General features: G+C 54.6%; 1 long non-coding RNA gene across 1 annotated transcript; it reads left to right on the top strand.

The window, feature by feature from the left end:
* Positions 1–214: 214 nt before the first annotated feature.
* LOC139185723 (uncharacterized) lies at positions 215–7,874 on the top strand. The gene is made up of 2 exons (XR_011569201.1): positions 215–5,923; positions 7,653–7,874. It is a non-coding gene; the product is annotated as an uncharacterized lncRNA (long non-coding RNA).
* Positions 7,875–8,159: the final 285 nt, after the last annotated feature.

Here is an 8,159-nt window from a genome sequence, read left to right as displayed (position 1 = left end):
CGGGAGGAGGCGGGGAGCGCCCGCCCGGGGCCGCGCGGCCAGTCTCCACCTCCGTTCGGCCTCAGCTGCGGCTGCTCCCGTTAGATGGCGCTCGAGGCTTTCCGACCGCTAGCGAAGGTGCGCGGGGCCGGGCACACAAAGCCCCGTGGGCCGGGGGCGAACGCAGCCTGCCGGCGAGGGCGCGCGAGGCCGGGCCCCCGCGGCCGCACGCAGGGCCCTGAGCGCGAGAGGGGCGCTCCCGCAGGGACCTCGGCGCGCCGGCCTCAGCGTCCACCTCTTCGACCCTCCGCCCACTCGGGCTCGGCCCCGGGGTCCGGCTGCATTCCCGGGAGAGAAGCCGCGAGGCTGGCGGGGGCTTCGGGGCGCGGGGCGCGCGAGTGGGACCTGAGGCCCAGACACTAGCCCCCAAATCGCCCCAGCCCGCTGCTCCTGGACAGGCCGGCCGGCTCTCCGTGAGTCCGGCCTCTGCTTCGCGGGGCAGCAAGCAGGCAGGTGCGGGGTTGGTTGTTGTTGGAACCGTCCGCTGAAATTGTGGTTCGAGAAGAGGTTTAATAACGTCCACTGAAATTGTGGTTCGAGAAGAGGTTTAATAAACTTCGTGCGTGCGCATCTCCAACAGCGCCGGGCAAACTTTCTTACTGCCCCCGGTGCCGGTGGATCCCGGGGAGGAAGCTCCAACAGCCTCCTTAAAAAAAAAAAAAAGAAAGAAAGCAAGCAAGCAAGCCCCGGGGACTGGCGCGTGAGATGTTTCGGTCAATGTCTAAGTAACTGTAGGGGGGATTACGGAGCAAGCTTTCTTTCCGCCAAGTTCAGCTCTCCTACCACCCCCTCCAAGAAAAGTGACTCGCTCGCGCTCTCCTGTCCCCTAGGCCCCTCCTCGTGTCTCCTGAGCGAGCCCCGCCGTGGAGAGGGGTGCATTTCTCGGAGTCGGAACGCGCAGCACCGAGACCTCCTTTGTGCCTGCCCTTGGCTGTGAACTTTCCCGCGCGGCGGGTTCTCCTTTAAGAAAATAGCGATCTCCATGAATATTTAATGCAGCGCGAGGGCCGTCCGGGCAGAGGGGAGCCCCGCGCCCGGGTCCCCACGGCCGCGACGCGGACCGGGGGGCCAGGGGCGCGAGCCCAGCCGGGGCGCGCGGCCCGGCGCGTTCATTTCCATAAGAAAGCCGGCGGCGCGGTCGGAGAGAGGATCTGGCCCCCGGTCGCCCTCCCCTGGGGACCCGGTTTTCTGCTAGAAGCGGGCTCGGGAGCTCAGAGTCCCAAGTGTGCGCTTTGGTCTTTGATGCTATCGACAAAGTGTGGTTTCAGATGTTGCCCCGGCTGAGGCCGGTTTCCTGTCTGTGTGTGGAGTGGATGGAAGGACCGCGCCGGGTGAGTCCAAAGCGGGGAGCGGGCTGCAGGCCCGCGGACGGAGGTGGGGGCGGCGCCTGGCGGAGGAAGTTCTCCGGCCGCAGGGTTCTGAGAAGGGGACCAGGTGGAGACCGAGACCCCCCGCACAAAAGAGCGTTTTGGGGGTGGTGGTGGAGGGGGAGGTGATGAGGGACGAGGGGTCGCTAAGCACCGCGCCCAGGCGGCCGCTGGTGGGAAGGTCTGGCGCGCCTCGCCGCCGGGTCCCTCTGCAAAGACCCAGGCAACTTCGCCTCGCCGCCGCTGACCCTCTTCCTGCGAAGGAATAAAGTGAACTTGCTTAGATCCTCGATTTTGCTGGCGGTTCAGTTGTTTCTGCTTTGGTATTGAGTTTGTTTCTGCCTTTTAGTATTAGCAGCCAAGTGTCCTCAATTCTCAAGTGTGTGTGTATATTTATATATTCTGTAGTGTGAGTGTATGAAACCCCCTAGGTACTTTATGATATATACATATATAATACACATATATATATGTGTATATGTGTGTGTTCTATAGTGTGTGTATATATATGTATTCTTTTGTGTGTATATATATTCTATAGTGTGTATATATATTCTATTGTGTGTATATGTATTTTATTGTGTATATATATATATTCTACAGTGTGTGTATATGTATATTCTATAGTGTGTGTGTGTGTATAAAACACACACATAAATATATATATGAAATCTCCTAGGTACTTGATGATCTCATCTGGATAAATTAAAACCCAGATCTGTAATGTTTATTCTTAGTTTACAAAAGGCAGGGAAAAAATGTGTGAGACACATGTCTGCAAATATATCACAAGTACTTTCCTTCTGCTTGAAAAAGTTGCTGCAAGTGTCTTCTCCTTCGCTGATCCTGGACCTCTTCTACTTCTGGGGGAAACTAAATCTGGTCACCAATAAAGCACCCATCCGATCAAGCAATTAAATACCAATTATGACTACTAATGACTGTATACTAATGACTGGAGTTGAGGACTCCAAACCCAGCTCCAGGTAATCAAGCCGTTTCAAAATTCTGCTACCTCAGATCTTTACAGCACGCCACCCCAGTAAAGGAGGTAAGAAGACAGATGATGTTCTCAAAGAGTTCTCCAGGAGGTAGACATGGTCGAATTTATTTCTTTCTGTAAAGCCGATGTTTACTCCTGGTAGATAACGGAGTCTTCATTTCTGGCCGAATGAAGTGATGCAAAGTGTAATTGATGGTGGTGTTTATTTGGTGAGGATGCAGAATTGGGGGTCAGGCTAGGAGGGGAGGATGCGTTCTCTCTCCAGTTACTCTAGTAAATGCTGAGAGCCCTGGACGATTTTAAGAAACAAGTGTTTTAAATCTTTACCTGGGGTCATGGATATCAAGATGGCTGGGAGTTGAAGAAATGAGGGATGGTGAACTCAGAGGGCAAAGGAGAAATAAGGAACTTGGTCCAGGTTTCAATTTTTCTTTTTGCTCATGGGTTCGCATGGTTTTAGCCTGAGTGACTGTTCAAAAGAAAAGTTGAGTGAAACTCATCTGTTTGGTGAAAAAGCTACTGGGACTGAGGATGGTTCACGAACCTCCTTGCCTCTTTAAGGACACCCTCTTCTTATCCCAAATGGAAATCCATGCTTAGTTCTGGTATGGGAGGGTGCGGCATGGATGGAGGGAGGGAGGGAATGTATTGCTGTTGGGAATCCATAGTGAGAGGACAGGGCAGCTGGCAGGGGCCCTGAGCAGCCACCATGAGGCAGGCAGGCTCAGCCAGGGGGCAGTTGGAAGTGTCCCTCCCCTCTGCTCCTTGCCAGGAGTTCAGCCCTTTGAGCCTGCCTGTTGGGGACTCTGGGAGAGTTGGGGCAGTGAATGTGTTAAGGACATCTCCCCAGCTCCTTGCTGGCTCCTGGCGAAAGCCAAAGCAGCAGCATACACCTGGTTCTGATGTCTTTACCAGGCTGGTATAACGCCCAGGCCGCACGCGGAAACCTGAGCTGCTTTTGACCAGCAAACTCCTCGGCTAAGGAGCATAAACGTGGGGATGGTTTCAGAGAGTGCCTGGCTGCCCCTGCTCTCCCTGTGAAGCACGTGACTCCACCCCATTCTATTCTGTTAGAGTTAATTGCCCTGCAGTGAGGATATCTCACACCTCAGCCCAGGAATACAGCAGAGAAAGGATCCCCCACAGGTAACTGGATGGTGCAGGGTCAGCTTGGACAACTGATGGGTCCCCAAACCACATCTGAATGAAATGGGCCTGTGGCATGCCTCGCTGGTGGCTCTTTTTGCCCAGCTCAGGCTGTCAGCCGCCCCTGTGGTTCCAAGTAGAGCTGCAACCACCCCTGGGAGTGGGCAGCTGATCCCAGAGGTAGATCTTAACAGGACAGCTCCACAGTCAACAACTTATTTCCTGCTGACTCTGAGACTCCCAGGGAAGAGGGGGCTAGAGGCTGGCATACAGCTCCCAGAATCCAGGCAGTGTGGGCCCTGCCTACCACAGGGCCTGGCAGCGGGGTAGCGAGCAGGCCAGGGCTGGGGAACATGGCTCAGGAAATCTCCTGTTCCCTTTGCTGGGGTCGGCTGCACACAAGTCCGAAACAGCAAATATCTGTGAAGAGGGGTGTGAGTGGAGGCTGGTGCTGGCCCTGTGTCCTGCCAGGGTCCCAGGGCTCCATGCTGGAGGAAAGCTCCCCCAAAGGTGGCCTGGGCAGATTCCAGAGGCCATTTGGTCCTCCCTCCACCCCACCACTCCCACCTTACCTCACAGAAGGCCGGCATCATCTAGGTCTGAGAGAACTTGCTTTCCCAGGAAACCTGGTGGTAGGGGATTCTGGTGAGAATTGGAGGCAAGTTTTTTCACTTTACTGACAAATTGTTTGAAAAGTGACATAGAAAGAGGATAGCAAACACGTTACTCACATAAGGCTCCTTTGGTGTCAGAAAACTGCCCCCCTGCATAAGCCTCCACTAAATGGAGGTTAGCAGAGGGAAGGAGTTTGCTCTGTCTCCTCCACCCAAGTCAGTACAATTGAATTTTGTTCTTGAAAACAGTGCTGGAAACTTTCCCCAGCCAGACCCACCTAAGTTTCATCAAGGTTTCTTGTCAGCCACTCTAACCCACTCCCATCTCCTTTTCCTTTCTTGTTTGTGGCTGAAAGTTGCATTCGAGGAGGGTTTATACAATGTTGTTCATGTCAGCAAGCCTCCCCTTCCTCTCCTCTCTCACCCATCCCCCTGGATGGAATCGAAGCTGGAAACCACACACACACAGAAAAGATTCTCTGTAAAATTTTCTGCTATTCTTCCCGACTAGAGGAGTTGACAAGACTAGACACATTAAGTTGCAGAAAATACAGTGGACTGATCAGCCAAAATGCATCTCATTTGCACTTGTATGTAGCCAGGGGTAGGAGCCAGTGTCACTCACTGCCTCCAGCCCTCTCGCCATGCTGGGCTGACTGGCTGGAATTTCCGAGCGGGCCCCACTGCAGGGGCCGTTCATGGGGTCGCAGCCCCAGCCCAGCCTAGGCCAGCGGGAGGAGGTGAGGGTGGTTTGAGGCATCTGGAGGCCTAGCCTGAGGGCTGCAGCCAACTTTGGCAGATCCTCTGCTCTGGGCGGCTTGGGGGCTGGGAGACCTGGAAAGGTGGGTGCTGGCCACTGGGTGCTCAGGTCGGCAACCATTCCCAGTAAAGAGATGGCCACTGGCCACTTATCCACATATTACATCGCCTCCCACCTCTGTCCCAAGGTTCTGCCTTCATCACCCACTTTGTGCTCATCCACCCACGGGTGGAGGGACAGCTCTGTGCGTGCCAGGTTCTTCCACCTGTTTCTGTGTCCTGAACTGGGACCCTGAGCTTTTTCTCTCTTCCTGCCTGTCTCATTCTCAGCCCCTCCACCACCCCCCACCGAGTTCCCAGGGAAGCCAGTGGGGACAGTTAGGGTGAAGTCACAGAACTCTGAGGTATTCCCACTCTCCAGCCAGCCACCCACCCACTTTCCAGTGCTGCCTTGAACTGTTCCAGATCCTGGGGCTAGGGCACAACGTTGGCAACCCGTGTGTTCTGCCACCCCCACCACCAGCAGCTGGAGGCCCAGGCTGCGCTGGGGTGCAGGGTCACCGCCAGGGCTCCGCACGGCCAGGCTCAGGCCTCAGGAAAGGCAACCTGCCCCAAGAGCGTGTCCTGAAGGCGTCCTTTCCACAGTGTCCCGCTGGCTTCCCTTGCAAGGCCCTGGTCACTCAACCCCCAGAGCTCCCTGCTCCAGTGCTCATCTGGCCAGGCAGGGAGGCGTGCTGGGCCTAGCCACCTGGCATCCAGGCACCCCTGGGCCCCACCACAGCCCATCGCCTTCTCAGACAACCAGGTGCTTGCTCAACAAGACCAGCGCTCGCCCACCCGCCCGGGAACCAGCCTGCGGCGGCCTGCAGGAGCACGAGGCCGAGGTGGAGAATCCGTGCAGCGGGCCCCGCGCCATGTACAGCCCCGGCACGTCCACAGAGCCCCAGGAACCATCAAGGGACTCCCGTCTCAGCAGCTGGGGACACGCCTGTAAGGTGTGCAATCCTTTGGAGATCCCTGGTGCTACTTTGGCACGAATCCTTTGTTACAGCTTCGGCAGCCTGCTTGCCTGTCAGCAGTTCCCGCTCCTGGGCCCCTCCACCACCCCCTGTTCCCTCCTGCAGAGAGGGCTGGGTGCAGGGATGCTGCCCGGACCAACTGTCCTGCTCCACAGCCCCTCCTGCCAAGTGCTTGTCCCTCGGTTACATCTCCCCTTGGTGCTTGGGGCAAATGAGCACGGTTTGCACCACCTTCGCCTTTGTGGCGAGGTTCTCCCAGAAAAACAGGCTTTCTGAATGTGACCTCGGGCGGCAGCAGGCAACTTCCCGCTGCTGGTGAGAGAGCTGCTCTCCTGCCCCAGGCCAAGGTGATTGGGTGCACGCCTCAGGGCCATGGGCAGGGGGTAACCTGCTCTCCCACAGTCAGGATTTGAGGATCCTGACGAAAAGGGCAGGGTAAGGATAACACGGCTGGGACCTAACTTGGCTCCTAAGGGCTCCAGGGCCACCAGGGCCTGGTGTTCCTAGGTAGGAAGGTTCTCCTCCAGCCCCCAGATTAGGCACAAGTTCTCTTTAGCCTGAATACAGCTAGAGGCAGGGTGTTTAAAGGATGCTCCAGCACAGGCACAGAGGACGTGCAAGCTATGACTGTTTCCATGCACATGGGCTTGCACGCATCGTCGTACGAGGCCACACTTTTCCCATCTCTCAGAGTTTTTCCATTTAATCTGTCTTAATTCCTTTTTCTTTTTTTCTGCCTACACATAGTCACCTGGGTGAGGGCCTATCCGCACAGAAAGTTCTGTGCATTATGTGACACACGTACCCAGGGATCCCTTTGGTTACCAATTTGCTCCAGTCAGCCAGCAATTGGCTTTCTGGCTGGGAGGAGGGGGATGCGAATAGAGGTGGAGGCTTCGTTCCCTGGGGGGCTTCCCCCGCCTCCTTGAAGCCCCAGTTCAGGCCTAGAAACAAGAGTAGGTAACTGATCCATCTTTGGTCTCTCTCTTCATGTCCACCCACCTCGCCTACAGACCTGCAGGCCTTCCTTTTTGATAACCAGAGGACAGCTTATGAATTCAGGTACACAGGTAGGGAGCGCTGAGCTGTGAGGCACTCCCCACCACTGAAAATCAAAACTCCCTCTTTAGGTGTGGGCTGCAGGCTTGAGCCTAGAGTCTCCACCACCTCCTCTCCCCTCCCTGGACCTCAGGCTATTTGCTTAGCCTCCCTTTCTTGTTAAAATAGTTCTTGGAAGAGCTAAAGATGTCAGGTTCGAAGCATTTTAAAGCCCTGTTGGGAAAAAATCTTGTAGGGGTATAAAACACAATCAGCAGGATAGCCTGAGCAAGTTTGAAAGATTTTTTTCCCCAAATGTTAATAAAAAATTGTTTCTAGGTGTTGTTTTGTTCACGGATTGTTGTAACCTATACAGTCTCAAGCCCAAGCTAATAAGATGTTTGTTTTCATATTGTTAGTTTCTGAGTGATACTGTACTCTGTACTTTCTAGCTAGACCTAATTTATTTTTCATTTTAAACTCTGACGGAGAGTTTTCAACCTTGGAAACATGAGTGAAGAATAGACTCTCTCCCTCCGAGATTGTCACAGGGGCAGAGTGGAAGGACCCCTTCATACCTCCAGGTTGCCCTGCTTGAACCTGGGTGGACTGAGGGTGGCAGGTGCGCAAGGGAAGCTCTCTGAAACGAGTATCTCTTCTATTTCAGTGTGCAGTGTTCCAGTCAACTAAATGGACTTGCCTTCAGCCAGGAGGGAGCCAGTTCTGCAGGACAGAACTAATATTGGGTCTCCCAGGAAGCTCTTCATCAAAACAGCCCTTGTCCTTTTGTTTTTGTTTCTGAATTAAAAAGATGCCTTTGCCTTCCTCTCCGTATTCACCCCCTGATTTTGTAGCCACAATGAAAAGTGGAAATCAGTTCTGTTCTTTATATCCTCTGTTGTCGTCCCTTTTTGGGGGCCTCAGGAAGCTCCAAACCCACCTCGGTGTGTCCTGTGCTTCTGATCTTTACTCACTACTCCCTGGGTCACCCGGAGACTCACACTTGGTTCTTCCTCCCCTTGGGTATCACCTCTCTCCTAAAGGATGCTCCTCTCCCAGTTCGCTGGGGAAGGAGCTCTCTTAGAGAAAGCATCCCCAGTTAATGAAGACCAGGGATAAGAAAACAGAACCAGCACCAGCCACAGGTATGACTGGACAGGAAGGGTCGAGGGCA

This window comes from Bos indicus, chromosome 11 (genome assembly GCF_029378745.1).
Source record: "Bos indicus isolate NIAB-ARS_2022 breed Sahiwal x Tharparkar chromosome 11, NIAB-ARS_B.indTharparkar_mat_pri_1.0, whole genome shotgun sequence".
Classification (NCBI taxonomy): Eukaryota; Metazoa; Chordata; class Mammalia; order Artiodactyla; family Bovidae; genus Bos; species Bos indicus.
The sequence above is the reverse complement of the archived record's forward strand: the minus strand, read 5'-3'. Positions and strand labels throughout refer to the sequence as shown.